Here is a 17,914-nt window from a genome sequence, read left to right as displayed (position 1 = left end):
GCAGCATCGTGTAGAGACGCTGCAGCTGCCTCTGTTTCCTGGCTAGCACTCCTCTCCGTCTGGCAGCAGCCTTCCTTCCCTCAGCCATGAAAAAGACCTTTGTCCTCATCTTCACCTCCTCCCACCACTCTCCTACTGACCCGTACAGACACTGCAAGGACAGCCACTGTGATAGTTTCTCCTTGTAGCGGGATACTACCCCCTCGTTCTCTAGCAGCTTTGTGTTGAGTTTCCAGAGGCCTGGGCCAAAGACAGTCCCGCCCTGGAGTTCCACTCTACACCCTAAAGCCTGATGATCTGAGAAGAAGACAGGCTGAAGAGTGACCCCAACAACTTTCACTCTCTCTGAGACAAAGCAATAGTCAATTCTGGAGCTGCTATTCCTCCCTGACCATGTATATCCTGCTGTTGTGGGATATATACATCTATATGTGTCTGAGAGTTTAAAGTCTTGAACTAAGTTTTGCAGGGCCAGTGAGCTGGAATCCAATTTTATCGGAGAGCTAGACTGCCTGTCTGTGTGCTCTAAGATACAATTAAAATCCCCTCCCACTATCACGTCAGTGCTACTTAACAATAGGGGAGAGAGTGCCTTGAGTAGCTCCACCCTTCCTCCCACGTCAGTAGGACAATACACATTGATTAGCCGCAGGTTAACGGTCCCCCATTCCACATCCACACACAGCAACCTGCCATCTATGACCCTCTGAATACTTTTCAATTTGAAAGCCCATCCTTTGAAAAGAATGGCCACGCCAGAGGCTCTGTTGTTATTGTCCCCTGACCAAACAGAAGGCCCTTTATCCCACCTATCTTCAAAGCTTTTATACCTCTCTTGATAGGCTAAAGCACACTCCTGCAACATCAACACATCTCCCTCTCTCTGCTGGAGGTAATCAAAGACACACTGGCATTTAACTCTGTCATTGATACCTCTGGTGTTAAGAGAAATTATGTTTAGAGCCATATTACATAAGAAAGTGGAACCAGTCTTTACAAAACACATTTCTCTTCGGTCTCACCTGTTACCTTCTTCTTTTTCTTTTTCTTCTTACCAATTTCCTGCCAGCCATCCTCTAAATGAGCCTTCATCAGGGTGGCAACAGTAAAAGCGTTCACGGAGTCCATTTCAAGGAAGGGGGTAGAAGGAGGGGTGGAGGGGTTCCAGCTGTCCCCATCGCCATGCTCTCCTTCCTCCTCGCTCGGGGAGAAAACAGAGTCATTTTTCCTTTTCCTCAAGTCCAGCTCCTGGGAGCACTGAGGGGAAAGGGGTGCAGCCGATGCACCAGTCTCCTCTTCCCCCTCACCCACCAGCTGTTGCAGATCCTCCGTGACGGACTGGATGGAGGAGAGGAGGGCATCTGTAGCACTTGCAGAGTCTGAGAAAAGCAGCTCCGCTGAATCCTGGGTATCGTCGCTGGACCCGCTCCACCGGTGGGGGCCCCACAATGGCCCTCGTTCTGAGGAGCAGGAGTGGGGGAGGGGTCCTCGCTGTTCTCTGGGGTTTTCAAACCCTCGTGCTTGTCTGGTGCAGTCTGCGGTTGTGGGAGCGTAGTGGATTTCTCTTCCACCGGCCCCGGAGCCACAGCAGGACTGATCCTGGCTGGAGGCTGAGACTCTTTGTTCAACAAGGGTTCTTTGTTTGACTTGTTGTTTGCTTTGGCTTTTCGGGCCGGTTTGGCTGAAACAAGCACTGCCTCATCCTTTCTCATTTTGAGTTTATTGGCGTAGGCGTGAGGGCAGTTCTTAAAAACGTGTCCTTCCGAGCCACATAAATTGCACTTTGGCAGCATTGAACAGTCAGAGGCTAAATATCCCTGTTTGCCACAGGTCTTGCAGCATTTCACAGTGCAGGACGATGCCAGGTGTCCCACAGCACCACAGCGCCGACACACCTTTGGTTGTCCCACATAAAAAACATAGCCATTGCAGGCGCCCAGCCGGATTGTAGAGGGCAGGTGCCTTAAGCCTCCATTTACATTGTCCGGTAGCAAGCGAACCTCGAATTTCCTTGCTCCTGTTTTTATACCGTCAACATCTCTAACCTTAGTTCCATGGTGGACTGTGCAGTACTGCTTAAGCCAGGTGTGAATGTCCTCCGTCTTTGCCATTTCCGAGAACATAACAACATGCACCGTTTTCCTCTCTCTCTGTGTCAGAGGCTGCAAGTTGATCTTCTCAAGGGCAGGAACTTTCCCTCTTTTTGCCTCAAACACATCCACACATTGTTCAAACAGAAAATAGGTAGCAAAAACAACCTCAAATGCTTTCTGACCTGGGAGAGCGAAGATGAAATCCAAGTGCCGAGGTTCAAAGCCAAGTTCCTTCTGTAACACTTTTCTGCCTAACTGCATACGATCCATGAAGAGGTCATCCAAAAGCTCAAAACGTACAGCATTCTTGCGGGATCCAAAGGTTGCCATCTCAAACTGCAAAACAAACACTGCTTCCAGAAAACAAGAAAACAATCCAACTACACCAACTACAGGCTGATCAAGGTATCTCCCCTGCCAGGTAAGCCGAGAGCCGCAGGCGATGAGCCCGGAGCTGAACGGGCCCCACTGGCTCGTTTGTAAGGCCAGGTGCATTGCCAACCACGACCGGCAGGGCAGAGGGCTTGAAGGCGGCCTGGGCTCCTGCAGCTGTCCAGCCACGCACTCTGGTTTCTCTTTATCTCGTACAAATCTTTTGCCTTTTACTAAAGATTTCCATAGAGAGGAGCATGAATGAGTTCCATACAATTTTTGTGCTTCCCTGCCTTCGGGTGGGGCGCAGCTGGGCTGGTCAAAGAGAGAAAACAAAACCGCTCACAATCGCTCTTACAATGCAGTAAGTAGCACAGGCTACTTAGGGAGTAGGCTGATGTGTTTAAAAACAACCAGCGCCAGGCAGGAGTCGAACCTCCAAACTCCTAATCCATAGTCAGACACATTATCCATTGCACCACTGACCCTGGTGTGACATTGCAGGACTGTAACCCAGTGAGCTTAGCACTGCAACTAGTAAAATATTACCCCCGGTCCATTCTTTTCCAAAAGTGAGAAACACCTGTTTTCTACATTTTGTCTGTTTTAAAATAATATCTCTTTAAACCAAACCAAGAGTTTGTCTTTTGCACTGATATTCTGATTCATTTCGATTTCAAAGAAAAAAAAACATTACCTTCCAAAGCATCATAATATTGTCCCTTCATCATATTGTCCCTTCCTCCAGACTCTACTTCTCTCTTGTAGTAGTACAGCAGACCTTTCCAGGTGAGCAGATCACAGAGTCTGTATGCGGTTGTCCATAATGACCAGTTCTGTTCGAGAACACAGAACAAAAAAAGGCACCACTGGGATTCAGACCCAGGATCTCTTGTTTACTAAACAGGCGCTTTAACCAACTAAGCCACAGCGCCCTGGGAGTGCTGTCTTTTTGCAGCCACTTGGACACACCACTCAGACACATCTGCATTCGGTGTGTGCTCCGCCTGCTCGCTGAGCAAGTTGCCACCTTTACATACAATAGCAACATCGACACCAAGAGAAAGGATGACAAATGGCTTTTATCTGGAACTTTTCATGTCCAAGGAGCTCAATGTGCTTTCTGTGTACAACAGGGCCACTGAACTCCACACTGGCCACTGAACCACAGTAGTGGCTTGCTGGCTTGACATCTCCCAAGGAAAATGTTGAAATCGCATGTGGAACAGGAAAATGACCCTCGAGTATGAGGGAAAAAAAAGAAAAAGATCAACTGGAGTGCGCCAACCCATGTCAGGACAGCCCAGTTTTGTTGACGAGGTGGCCGAGTGGTTAAGGCGATGGACTGCTAATCTATTGTGCTCTGCACACATGGGGTCGAGTCCCATCCTTGTCGCTCTCCTTGTCTGACACTTGTGCCCGTTCGGTGTTGGCCCTCCTGTTCTTTGCTCCGGTACTAGAGCCGTACATTTTCTAGCGGTGGCTGAACATGGTATAGTAGGCTAACGTCGGTATCGAGCAGTGACAGTAACAGTATTTACATGCCCGTGCTGCCAAGTGGCTCTGGGTTGATACCGCGTTTTCACTTACTTGCAACGCAAACGGAGAAAGCGATTTTTGACAGTCTCTCGAGAGACTGCACTAGGTGTTTAGGGATAGACTTTGTCAGTTCCCCCTGGGATGATGGCCTCTCAAATAGTTTGTGATTCCTCTAGACGTTTATACAGTAGAAGCCTGCTTCGTGGCTTAAATCCAAGCTAATGTAACGAGTTAGAGGTCTGATGCAGAACTGCGAATTCAATGAACGGGAACAGTACAGTACATTGCACTGTATGTGTGAGGAAAGCTGCCCCCTTCTGTCCTTGTCGACCGAACAGAGGACTGTAAAGGATACCGCCAAGAAACTTTAGGATGCTGGTAGGAATACAGCTCCAAAGAAGCCCCTTTGGGTGTTATGTCATCAAAAAGTAAGAACAGCGACTCTCCCTTTGATCAAATGCGCAACAGAGCTGTTTTCCGTGGAGCAGGTTTCAGACCCGTAGACCTGTTTTATTTGTAGGGCAGGGCGCATTCCCAAATGCGAATCTCCTGTTTTAGAAATGCTTTGGGCGGCGTGAAGTGAAAATAAGAAATGGACTCCAGATGCACATGGAAGCAATCAAGTGTTTCATCCGAGCTGTTTCAAAGACTGCTCAAGAGCTTTCCTTTCACAGAGGCACAACGATTAATGATGGGGGTGCACCCTTCAATGCGCCTTACGACTCTAGGGAGTGATTGAGACGATTCGTAGCGTGTGCTAATTTCCCTCTATTCCCCGTGTTGCAGTAGTAGGATGACGTAAATTCCTGCTTCGACACGTAATGGCATTATAATCAAGTGCAAGAGCTGAGGGCTTTAGTTTTGTTTCGTTTTCCATGGCGTTTGTAAGCACGCAAATCAAAGGCAATTCCTGTGTCTAACAGGAATGTAAATGCTTTTGAAAGTGCAGTGTGGTGCAGCTTGTAAAATCCTTATCCACATTTGTGGTTTGTTGCTGTTTTTTTTGTCTGCCAAAACTGCATTTTGACATCCGGACGGGGAGACTTTATCATTTGAACGTGAAGCCAGCCTTAAACCCTCTGAGGCGTGTCTGTCTGCCGGCACGTATTTTGTCAAAGGTATTTATTTTTTTTTAACGGAGAGCGACTTTGAAAAGGTTTCCGCAGCCACGTCGCACTCCGTGTTAGATTAAAGGAGGAATGCGGCGATGGCGAACTCGCTGTAGTCGTGGCCGAGTGGTTAAGGCGATGGACTCGAAATCCGTTGGGGACTCCCCGCGCAGGTTTGAATCCTGCCGACTATGGCGTCTGCCGCACGTCTCCTTATTCCTGCGCGGCAAAGGCGAAGTGCCGCTTCTCCTTTCCTGGTACTATAAAAACGCTAAATCGCTTGGCCCCGCTGCCATGGAAATGAGTTCTTCAGATAACCACACATCTTGCGTTCGCACCTCTGGTGTTGTACTTATGCCTTTGAAAACCTAATGAATAAAACTGAAAGAACCGACACAATATATAGGTGCTCGTAAAGCACGCATTAAAGAACTGTTAACAGCTTGGGTTTCAGTGGGTTAACTGAGGAGAAGGCGTGATCGCTAATTGTTGACATTGTATTTGGTGTTAGAAACATTCTTACTGTGCATGACGTGGAACAAATGTAGCCACAGAAATTGCATCACGCTTTCATGTATGCTATTGCAGACACCAACGTTGCCTAGATAGAAAACCGAAATAGCCGTGGGTTTGCTTGCTGGTCTGAAGGATCTCTCTTCGAATCTCTATCATTTGTCAATGGAAGTAAAAGGCGCTGCAATCTCATACGTTCAGAATTAAACCCGCAGCTGTTGTTCGACTTTATTTCTTGACTAATTACAACTTAGTGTCGCAAGAGCAGTTACATAAACTTGTCTGGTATATTTGAACACAAATGCCGTTCTTCAATTAAAACTAACAGTACATTGTCAGGGACATTCAGTTCTATACAAACAAGAGACAGACAAGAGAATATTTCTACCTTTCATGTGGACTACGTGTTGACTTAATGATCGGAATAATTGAAAAGTTCGGGTTCACAGCCGATGCAGTGCGTGCTAATTAGAACAACAGCAACGCTGAGCTCTCAGCACCGTACTGAGCCCAGGTGATTTTCTAAAGCTGTCAGGTGCAGTTCATTTACATGAAGGAAATCTCTTACTGAGTACGATAACAATGCAGTAAGTAGCACAGACTACTTAGGGGAGTAGCCCGATGCGTTTAAAAACGACCCGAGCCAGGCAGGAGTCAAACTTACAATCTCCTGATTCGTAGTCAAACGCGTTATCTATTGCGCCACTGGCCGTCGTGTGACATTGCAGGACTGCAACCCGGTGAGCTCAGCACTGCAACTAGTTAACTATTACCCCCGGTCCATTCTTTTCCAAAAGTGAGAAACACCTGTTTTCTACATTTTGTCTGTTTTAAAACCATATCTCTTTAAACCAAACCAAGAGTTTGTCTTTTGCACTGATATTCTGATTCATTTCGATTTCAAAGAAAAAAAAACCTACCTTCCAAAGCATCATAAAATTGTCCCTTCTTCCAGACTCTACTTCTCTCTTTTAGTAGTACAGCAGACCTTTCCAGGTGAGCAGATCACAGAGTCCGAAATGAGCTTCCTCCATCAAGCAAAGTACCTGAACATGACTCTGTCTTCATAAAAGCGCCCCTGTAATAAAGAAATTGAATCCGAAATCAAGAGGGCAGTTACCTACTGAAATACAAGAAGTCATCAATTTTAACCTAGCAACACATTAAAGGCTGCATCTATACAAGTACGATTCTAGAAATGCTCACCAGATTACGTTTTAAGAAGGAACTGCGCCTCAGGTTCCGCCGAGATCTTAACTCGGATGGCAGGATTCAGAGTCCGGAGTGCGGACTGATGGCGCACGGAGGGTCCATATACTGTGGATCCCTCAGTGATATTCAAACCGCCAGCATGTGACTCCCCTGTCCCCGTGACCTCATTGCTCTGCTCTCTCCTCTGTGCAGCCGAGCCCGATTCACGGTAAAGTGAAAAAAAAGATGCCCTCAACGTGAGATTTACTCTGGAGCAAGGATAGATGTTACCTTTTTATCATTGAACAGGATGTATGTGATGTGGCGACTAGGTTCAATTTTGTATCCTCTTTAAAAGATTAAGGACTGGGGTGAGCGTGATTTACCACCCTTTCAGCTAAGAACCCGACGTGCGCACCGTTTAAGCTGCATAGACTCGGTCGTTTAACTCTTCTCCATTAGCAGGGTTAAGGTTAAAGTAAAAAAACATTGCTGACTTCTTTTTTTTTTGCCAGCTGCTAGCGCTGATTAGCAAGGTTTGTATTTCATGTTTTGCAAGTTGCATCCATTTTAAGCAAAACAAGTCGCGTTAAAGACAGGAAATGAATACTTGCATTTAATTAAGTCTAGCTGTAGGCGGTTGTCCATAATGACCAGTTCTGTTCGAGAACACAGAACAAAAAAGGCACCGCTGGGATTCGGACCCAGGATCTCCTGTTTACTAGACAGGCGCTTTAACCAACTAAGCCACGGCGCCCTGGCAGTGCTGTCGTTTTGCAGCCACTTGGACACACCACTCAGACACATCTGCATTCGGTGTGTGCTCCGCCTGTTGCCACCTTTACATACAATAGCAACATCGACACCAAGAGAAAGGATGACAAATGGCTTTTATCTGGAACTTTTCATGTCCAAGGAGCTCAATGTGCATTCTGTGTACAACAGGGCCACTGAACTCCACAATGGCCACTGAACCAGTGGCTTGCTGGCTTGACATCTCCCAAGGAAAATGTTGAAATCGCATGTGGAACAGGAAAATGACCCTCGAGTACACACATCCACAACCACACATCTTATGTTCGCGCCTCTGGTGCTCTACTTATGCCTTTGAAAACCTAATGAATAAAGCTGAAAGAACTGACACATTATGTAGGTGCTCTTAAAGCACGCAGTAAAGAACTGTTAACAGCAAGGGTTTCAGTGGGTTAACTGAGGAGAAGGCGTGATCGCTAATTGTTGACTTTTTATTTGGTGTTAGAAACACTCTTACTGTGCATGACGTGCAACAAATGTAGCCACAGAAATTGCATCACGCTTTCATGTATGCTATTGCAGACACCAACATTGCCTAGATAGAAAACCGAAATAGCCGTGGGTTTGCTTGCTGGTCTGAAGGATCTCTCTTCGAATCGCTATCATTTGTCAATGGAAGTAAAAGGCGCTGCACAGAGAAGACCACTGTCGTGAGGCCGGTTAGCTCAGTTGGTTAGAGCATGGTGCTAATAACGCTAAAGTCGCGGGTTCGAGCCCCTTACTGGCCAGGTCCTTTTCTCCTCTCTTACCAAAGCTGTTAGGTTCCTTTCCGTGGTGAGATGGGTTGTCATGCAATGCTGCCACATAGTGCCGACAGGCAATTAATAGACAAAAATGAAGAGAGTTAAAGCAGCTGGAGAGGTTCTCTTACAACTTTTGAGCTGACACAGTTTTGGAAAATGTTTCCTTCACGCTGCACTGTACCATATAGGCAGCCAAGAGTCTCCAAAACAAAACAGAATTGACAGTCATATAATGTCCATTAACCCCGGTTTTAAACGCAGCATCATGTCTGCCATCATAAGAATATGAGTCCAATATTTTAGAATATAGTCAGAATGACTTCTAACCTTACCTGTGGTCTCTTTAATCCCTATTGCTCAATGCATGGTGTACGTACTGCATACATGTGTCTTGAGAATGAGGAATGGGCCCCTGAGACAGTCATTTGCCTGTTTCACAAATGATCGTATTTTACTAGAGATTCTGTTTGGGATTCAGATGTGCATTCGGACAGCAATCCCTTTCAAGAAATGATACGTTCTGGATGAGGTCAAAGGTGCTGGAACACTGTATTTAGGATGTGTTTGCAGTGATTGTGTGTCTCCTGCTTCAACGCAGTGATATATAGATGTGCTCCTGTAATTTATTGGTACAAGCCCAGGGCAGTAAGCAGTCTGAGGATTTATTTCCAGACGGCATAGAACAGTGAAGCAGTGAAGTAGTGCAACACACTGGATCATTATATTATTAGATTCTATTCTACTTAAATTATTACATTATACACAACTTGAGTTCATTTTAAAAATTAAAAGGTAATAAAAGGAATGCATTTTCATGAGAAAGATAATACCGATATGCATGTGATAATCTTCCTTATATCATGTCGTGCATCATTTGGACACTTTGTGGGCTTGAAATACAAAGAAAATCATGTTCTATGGTACAAGACAAATACAAAACTTAAGATTTTATTTTAATTAGATTTGTTTATTAAGCATAAGCAATCATTTATTACATTAATATATGTGAAAATGACATTTTAGCACCATAATATTACATACAGGTCTCTAGCTTCAACACAGTGATATATATATATATATGCTCAGTGATTTATTGGTACATGCCCAGGGCAATAATCAGAATTAGTATTTATTTCCATACGGGCTACAGGTAGTGTTGTGAAATACTTCAACACACTGGATCGCAGATTTAGACCCCCTGCACTCTTACTCCTTAAAAACCAAAGAAATGAAGATATGTAGCAATCACATTGTAACAGGGGTGACAGTGACTTAATGCTTATACTAGTGGACTTCTGGTACCTTTAGGGTACGGTGTTCCCTGAAGGGCTCTCAAACCCCGCATTTCAGATGCCTAGCTGTATCGCTGATGTGTTGCACCTCAGAATCACTTTTAAACCTTACCTCTGGTATCTTTAATCCCTATTGTTCAACGCATGGTGAAAGTATTGCATAAATGTGTCTGAAAATGAGCAATGGGCATCTGAGAGACTCATTTGCCTGTTTCACAAATGATCATATTTGACTAGAGATTCTGTTTGGGATTCAGTTGTGCATTCTGACAGCAATCTCTTTCAAAAAATGATTTTACCTTATCGCGGCTTTGCCCTTCTTGCCTCTTTGGACAATATCTCCATCTTGTGGTCGTTGTTGGTAATGTCTAGACAATATCTCCATCTTGTGGTCGTTGTTGGTAATGTTTTCTTATGCTCTTTTTTATTTCAATTCTCTATTAGTTGATTCTAGAATCTCTACAATAGAGTTGAAAACATCAGTTTTATAGCAGACAATATGACATTATTTATAGTCTAATTAGATATGTATTACCCTGTTTTTAACATAATAACAAATTAAAATTGATTAAAACTAAGTTTGGAACACCAGGGAACATAAAAAATGATTTTTAGGAAAACCATGAGGTTCTCTGTGTCCGATGCCTGCAAGGGGAGAAAGCTAGAATCCTTTGATTTTTCAAAATTTGAAAATAAACATTATATAACAACAGCTTTCATTCCTAGGAGTGAAAAACAACCATTTTTGAAGACATATTAGTTTCTAAAATACTACAATAAAGTTAAAAACATCCATTTTATATTACATTATTTTTTGTGAAATAATTAAATTGGCTTATTTCTCTCGCATTAAATTGGCTACAAATGCAAGAATTCAACCAGATATTCTTGTAAAATGTATACTGTTGCATTGCAGTTAGTTAATGTAGTTAGTCCATAATCAGCAATCTAAACTTTATTGTTAAGCTTTAATGATTGATGTTGTACCAGTAACCTTTAGAAATACTATAGTACTTCACAAATGCTTTGTGTGTTTGGAAATCTTTTGAGTAAAAGCCTTATAAAAATAGGTTTAGTTTTTACAGGACATCACAAAGAAATAGGATGGTATAATTCTTATAATTGCTTAGTGATTGTATTTGGAAGATTATGCACTAAACAGACTTCAGGGATGCCAGTGGATCATTGTGCTATTTGGAATTATTCCAAAAATCAAGTGACCTCTTTGCTGTAGTATTTTTAGTATTATTTATTTAGTATTAATAAAGAATAGATTTATTAAAGTCATGCGATGTGCAAGCGGGATATGTAAAATAATTGAAAATAAAGTTTTTTATTATTGTTATAGAGAAACATGATCAGATTTTCCCTGGTTCAGAAAAAAGACGATTAAAATCTGTAATCTTTCCACTTGTATGTCATCAGACATTAACGAGTACAAACCCCCTCTCTGCCGGAGTGTTGGCTGTGACGAATTAAACCAATTTCACAGGTATTTTCAAAGTAGGAAGTACAGTGTTAACTAGTAGATGGCCTCCTCAATGAAATCGCTTCAACATGCTAATGCGTTGGTGTAACAGTCCCGGCGTGGCAAGCTTCCAATGTCAACTCGACTCGATTGGAAGACAATGTCACGATTATAGTCCCCCCCCTCCTTAAGGGTGCTCCAGCCCTTTCACTAAAGACTTTATTCTGTGCACCTGTTTCCCATTCCCAGCCCACCTTAAAAGCCAGGCGCTGACGCTCATCCGGGCTCTGCATCTGATTTCCGTATCGTGCGAGTCCGGGACCAGGAAGCGCCTGGTCCCGTTAAGGTTTTAATCTCGGTTCCCGTTCCTGTTCCCCGTCCGCCGGTTCCGACCCGGCCTTCGTGGTTTTTAATTCCTTCGTCGGATGGATCTCCTGGTTTTGGACTTACCCTTGCGTTTTGGATACTCTATGGATTACTCTTGGATCGTTCGCCTCGGCCACACCTCCCCCGTGCACCAGCGCACCTTGGACACGCCCCCTGTCTTCTGCCCCGTTTTCCTGCATGACATTTCCCCAATGTTTCCCCACTCCGTCGGACTGTGTCGTCCGCATAGGGTCCGGAAAGAACTGTTCGTTACAGAATGCAGAGCCTACACCTGGACCCCGCGGACGGCACCCTGGCAGCCCGGATTCCATCGTTTTTTTTTTTTTTTTTTCTCTCCCTTTTTTTTCTTAGGGCTTCGGAGCTGCCCTGAAAAGGAGGGGCGTACTGTCACGACTATAGTCCCCCCTCCTTAAGGGTGCTCCAGCCCTTTCACTAAAGACTTCATTCTCTGCACCTGTTTCCCATTCCCAGCCCACCTTAAAAGCCAGGCGCTGACGCTCATCCGGGCTCTGCATCTGATTTCCATATCGTGCGAGTCCGGGACCAGGAAGCGCCTGGTCCCGTTAAGGTTTTAACCCCTGTTCCTTGTCCCTGTCCGCCGGTTCCGACCCGGTCTTCGTGGTTTTTATCTTGTTCTGACGGATCTTCTGGTTTTGGACTTACTCGTGTGTTTTTGGATATTCCCTAAGGATTACTCTTGGATTGTTTGCCTCGGCCACACCTCCCCCGTGCACCAGCGCACCTTGGACACGCCCCCCTGTCTTCAGCCCCGTTTTCCTGCATGACGTTTCCCCTGTGTTTCCCCACTCCGTCGGACTGTGTCGTCCGCATAGGGTCCGGAAAGAACTGTTCGTTACAGACAATGAACGTATTTTAGCCCTAAATGAATTAATAGCAAACATGGTTTACATAAAAGACATTTTTCCAAGAAAGTGTATAATAATACGATCTATAGTTGAAATCTGAGCCTAAATATAAAGAAAAAAGCATTTTCAGAGAGCAATCACGCTGTGTTTATGTAGAAAAAGCGATTAGGTTTATGAGCAATCTAATTACCTATTTGCTTAAAACGCTATATAAAATAAAGTTTATTTAAAGATGAATGATAAGTGTCGCAGTTTAAATAATTTTCGTAGTAGGGCTTGGACAGATTCCAAGTGCATTTTTGCAATTTACGTTGCATTGTCCAATGTGATGTTGTAATACAGTTTAGAATACAGTAAGTCTAAACTGTATCAGCTTTATTTATGGGTTGCAATTTAGAAAAAGTCAAAAACCGCACTCAAAATGCAATTTAGAGCTTTCTGGCAAGAGGAGACACCCAAATTATAATGTAACATGCCATTGTTTGTGCATGAACAAAGTTATACTGCAATTTTCCTTAGATACGCGATTAAAAAAAATAATTTTTTTGAATCCCCGGCCAAACACATTCCATAAGAATCAGCGCTTTTATACAGTATATCGCCTTTAAACACATATATTTAAACACGCGTTTACGATTTAAATCAAAACGCGATTCAAATCAATATAAATGTTTATTTTGTAACGCATAGGTGACTATTCATTGTTATTAAAAAGACGTAAATTCGATCATGTTGTGATATTTAGAAATATAAATTTGTTTTGATGCGAGTGAGGTTTTATTTAATCTCTGACCAAGGGAAATGTTTCATTTTTTCAAAGAAATGTTTGTTAAAAATTAAAGTCATAGTTCCATGAGATTCAACCACAGACCATGTGACATAGGAGTCAGGAACCTAACCCACAGCACCACCAGCGCAGACACATACTGAGGGCTGAAAAAGCACTACAGAAACATTATCGACTATAAAATAATGTAATTAGGCACAGAAGAAGTTTACAGCACAGTACAATAATAAATGCTGACCATGACTTTAGAAGCATAAATTACCTTACACTCAATTTAAACACAAGCTGTCTTTAGCCCTCTAAGCTGGTTCATACAGAAATGTAGAGAACCAGGCTCAGAACACACAGCTTCATTAGCGAATACATATGCAGAACAACTAGAGAAGATGTTTTGCAGAGGATGGATTTTTAGAAACATCCCATCAGTGACATCACTGAAGTCAACTCCTAGGTAACTGTCGTGTGGATAGTTTCACAAGAATCAGACAAAGGTTTAAGCATCGCTTATTTTAGATAAAACTGCAAAAAAACAACAACAACCCATAATGTACTTCTTTGCGGCTCTGTTTGCCCAAATCATATATTCACAACGTGTATATATTACGTAACCAAAAACCGCAATATGGAAACAGAACCTGTGTAATTGTTGACAGATGATGTACTCGTAACATTTTTACAAGACGAACTACAACATTTAAAAAATGACTTGTATGTACTTGATATCTCTAATCAATCCACTGCACTGCATTAAAACAAAACGAAAACTAAAACGCCCTGGGCATACCGTTTCGCGCTTCCTATCAGTTGCTCAAAAGCAATTTGACCGTATGAAATGCATAATATAAACCTAGAAACATATACGTTAGGAGTATTTACGTAGAATCGGTGTCAAGACATACCTCTCAAATACTGTAAATCAAGTTAAAAATATCTCAAGACCGATTCTGGTCATAATGAAACCATGTTTCGTGTATGTTTTCTTTAAAGTACCGAGACCAGCCATATACTGTATGTTTATGTTCCAAAATTAATATCGTTTATGGCCTTCACACGCGTTGCAGTATGCTCCTATTCTTTTTATGCTCAGGCACTAAGATTTCCCTTCAGTGGTAAAATTCCATATAAATATTCAATACTTAAACGGGCACAGTTAAGACATTAAATATACATATACATATACAAACTGTATACAGTACAGTTTGCATACGGTAATATGTTTATGTTCCTAAATCAACCTCTTTTATGAGCATGTGAAAGGCATGGTGAATCGATTCTCAAAAATTACTGTACTTTGCATGATTGGAAAAAAATGCGTGATTGCGAAATGCTGTGGTGTTACTTTTACAAAGACGGTCAATGAAAAAAATAATGTGGACCAGGGCAATACTTTGAGTTTACAGCTTGTCCAAGGTCATTTCTTATTAATACTATTAGTAATATCTTCATTAAAGACTTTGATGGCTACAGCTCAAACATGAGAAGTTGAGCTTTATTAGCTCCACCTTGCGGAAATTCCGGATACTATTATTTTGCTAGCGGTATTTACCGGTAACTCGCGGTATTTACCGGTAACTTGTGGTAGACTGCGTACAGCGTACGCCCGCGCATTTTGAATGGCTGCACCTGTAGCAATCATATTGTAGCAGACACTCATTTGCCTGTTTCACAAATGATCATATTTTACTAGAGATTCTGTTTGGGATACGGATGTGCATTCTGACAGCAATCTCTTACAAAAAATGATTTTACCTTATCGCGGCTTTGCCCTTCTTGCCTCTTTGGACAATATCTCCATCTTGTGGTCGTTGTTGGTAATGTCTAGACAATATCTCCATCTTGTGGTCGTTGTTGGTAATGTCTTCTTATAGATAGATACTTTATTGATCCCGTGAGGGAAATTGCAGTGCAACAGCAGCTTAACACACACAACACAGCCACAGTGTAACGAATTATATAATAATAGTACAATACTGTATATATACTGTATATATATATGAAACAGAAATAGAAACAGAAACAGGAATCACTTACTCACCTGGAGAATCTCTGAAGGAATATCTAGCATTTATCAATGGAAATAAAAGCTGCTTAAATACAGTGCATGTTCAAACTCAAACCCTCAGCTGCTGTTCTTGTTTGTTTTGGGACAAATTGCAACTGAGCATCGCATGAGCCGTTACGTACCCTTATCTGTTTGGCAATTTCAAGGGAGGAGTTAGGTCAGAATGGGTAGGCTGAAAAACAACAAGTAAAGATTTATTCCAAGATGAAACGTTGTGGCGGTTTTCTTATCTTTCAGCATGGACTAAACTTTTACGTGTTCCTTATATGCTATATATGTATATATTAGCACCAATGTCGTTCTTAAAAACTAACATGAAATATACAAAGATGAGACAGACAAAGTAATAATTCTATATTAACGTGGCCTACATATTGACGCAATGATCGAACTAACTGACGTGTTCTGATTCAGATCCCCTGCAGTTCATGCCAATTAGAACAATAGCAATGCTGAGTCCTCCCCACCCTACTAAGCACAAATTCAGCTGCTCTCCAGTTCTGTTCTGCATGTTTTTTCATTGCAATTGAGCTCGGAGCTGGAGATGATCTCCATACAGTTCTGTGTTAACTAGCCCGCACTTGCGTGCTAATTTACGGGTTGTGGTAGATGCTTTTCTATAGTTCATATACATAACGGCAACCTGTTACCGAGGAACCTGAGAGGTTTAAAAGCCTCACGAGCCAGGCAGGACTCGAACCTACAATCTTCTGATCCGAAGTCAGACACGTTATCCATTACGCCACTGGCCCATAGAACATGCACTTGCACTCCACCACAGAGAGCTCTACACTGCTACCAGTAGTACACTTCCCCATCTAAATTTTCACAGCAAGAAACTTGTGTTTCCTACTATTTTTATCAGGTTTAAAATATCATCTCCTTAAAACAGAAAAAGTGTTGGTGTGTCGTGCTGAAATTCTGATTGATTTTGAATTCAAAGAAAAAAGGTTTTCTTCCAAAACACCGTGAAATTGTCACATCTTGCAGACAATAGGTGTATTCCATGTTGAAAAGAGAAGAAAGAAAACCATGGAGCCTTTTACAGGTGTGAGGTTTCTTCAGGTGTGAGAAGACCTCACGGCCGAAACGCTGTGTTTCCGTTCTTCTCTTTTCAGCATGCAATAAACCTATTGCTTGTTCCTTTGCAGCCGAGGCATGCTGACGTAGCTACCCAGCTGAACATCTTGCAGACTCTACAGTACTTTTCTCCTGTAGAAGTAAAGCAGGGCTTGCTGGGTGAGCTTTTGCTCCGGTAAATTAGGTCACGTGTCATGTTAAATCACTTCTTCTAAACACAACATTTGCTGGTGCTAGCTTTCCCCATTGAAAAAAAAGAGACATTTCCCTTACAGTACATGACATATCGTTTTTATTCTATCAATAAGTATAGAAATTAAACAAAAGAAAAAATGGTGTCGCCAAAGAATGGGAGGTGTCAAGGGCATTGAGCTCCTTGGACATGAAAAGTGCCCGATAAATGCCATTTCTCATCATTTCTCTTGGCGTCAGTTCTGCTATTAAATGGGATGGAGGCAACGGGCTCAGAGAGCAGGTTAAGTGCACACCGAACGCAGATGTGTCCAAGTGTCTGTAAAAGCGCGGTGCTCCGCTGGCGCTGTTCCCTAGTGGCTTAAAGTGCCCGCCTAGTAAGCAGGCGATCCTGGGTCTGAATACCAGCGGTGCCTCTCTCCGTGTCTTGTTGTGCCGAATGTATCATTTCAGACAAACATGTACAGCTTGGTTCAGTTTAATGCAAGAATTCATTTCCTTTCTGGAATAACTTGTTTTTGAAGAAATCCATACAGCTTGTGAAAGATGAAATCCATTTCTTGGTTGTCAGTGGAAAAAGATTGCCGGCTGCAAGAAGCGCAAGTGATTGTTTTCTTTGACCATAAACCTGCAAATGTAGGGAGCACAAGCGGCCGTCAGTCTCTGTGGCGCAATCGGTTAGCGCGTTCGGCTGTTAACCGAAAGGTTGGTGGTTCAAGCCCACCCAGGGACGCATGTCTCTGTTTTTCCAATGTAAACATCATCACCGCTAAAGAAGATGGCGCAGAAGGCTCCACAGTCGAAACGTTGTGCTTCTTTTCTTCTCTTTTCAGCATGGAGTAAACCTTTGCTTGATCCTTTGCAGCCTAAGCATGCTGACGCAGCTACCTTTCTCTTAACGCGCCTCAATCATTATTCACCAAAACGATCAGCAGAATAAGTCGCCTTTGTGGTGATGTCACTCCTCTGCTTCACAAATGTCCTTAGTGACGGACCATTTCTTTCTGCCATTTTTCCGGAGCGGTTATTGATTGCTCCATCATTTCCCTCTTACTTTCCATCACTAGATTGAAAAAAAAAAACAGAAACAGGCTGACAGGACGACAATCAAATTGCAAAAACTCATCAAAGCACTCGATAGAGTATTTGAATCCACAAGTAGCTACGAGCAACTTTGTCCTGGCTTGCATGAAAGTCGGAAAATGTCAAAAAGAAAAAGATGGTGGCTTTTTCATATTCGTTCTTTTATTTTTAGTTCGTTGGCTCTTCTGTCCATTGTCCTCCTGCCTGGCTCTTGACCTGTGACTGTCTGAACGCACACAGTAAAATTTCATGTGGGGGATTTGTCCTGAGCCTCTGTGAAAGACCCACCCACCCCTATAAATAACTGCTCTAGAAACACATGAA

The 17,914-nt window shown here is 42.9% G+C and overlaps 5 non-coding genes across 5 annotated transcripts; 3 read left to right on the top strand and 2 right to left on the bottom strand.

Annotated features, from left to right (window-relative positions):
• Positions 1-2,654: 2,654 nt before the first annotated feature.
• On the top strand, positions 2,655-2,771 carry LOC148631081 (U5 spliceosomal RNA). The gene has a single exon (XR_015934888.1). It is a non-coding gene; the product is annotated as a U5 spliceosomal RNA (small nuclear RNA).
• Positions 2,772-5,225: 2,454 nt separating this feature from the next.
• Positions 5,226-5,307, top strand: trnas-cga (transfer RNA serine (anticodon CGA)). The gene has a single exon. It is a non-coding gene; the product is annotated as a tRNA-Ser (tRNA).
• Positions 5,308-7,500: 2,193 nt separating this feature from the next.
• Positions 7,501-7,574, bottom strand: trnat-agu (transfer RNA threonine (anticodon AGU)). Its single transcript has one exon. It is a non-coding gene; the product is annotated as a tRNA-Thr (tRNA).
• An 8,340-nt stretch (positions 7,575-15,914) lies between these two features.
• Positions 15,915-15,987, bottom strand: trnar-ucg (transfer RNA arginine (anticodon UCG)). The gene has a single exon. It is a non-coding gene; the product is annotated as a tRNA-Arg (tRNA).
• A 1,179-nt stretch (positions 15,988-17,166) lies between these two features.
• Positions 17,167-17,240, top strand: trnan-guu (transfer RNA asparagine (anticodon GUU)). The gene has a single exon. It is a non-coding gene; the product is annotated as a tRNA-Asn (tRNA).
• Positions 17,241-17,914: the final 674 nt, after the last annotated feature.

The sequence above is a fragment of the Lepisosteus platostomus genome, unplaced genomic scaffold (assembly GCF_059453375.1).
Source record: "Lepisosteus platostomus isolate fLepPlt1 unplaced genomic scaffold, fLepPlt1.hap1 Scaffold_80_H1, whole genome shotgun sequence".
Taxonomy (NCBI): Eukaryota; Metazoa; Chordata; class Actinopteri; order Semionotiformes; family Lepisosteidae; genus Lepisosteus; species Lepisosteus platostomus.
The sequence above is the reverse complement of the archived record's forward strand: the minus strand, read 5'-3'. Positions and strand labels throughout refer to the sequence as shown.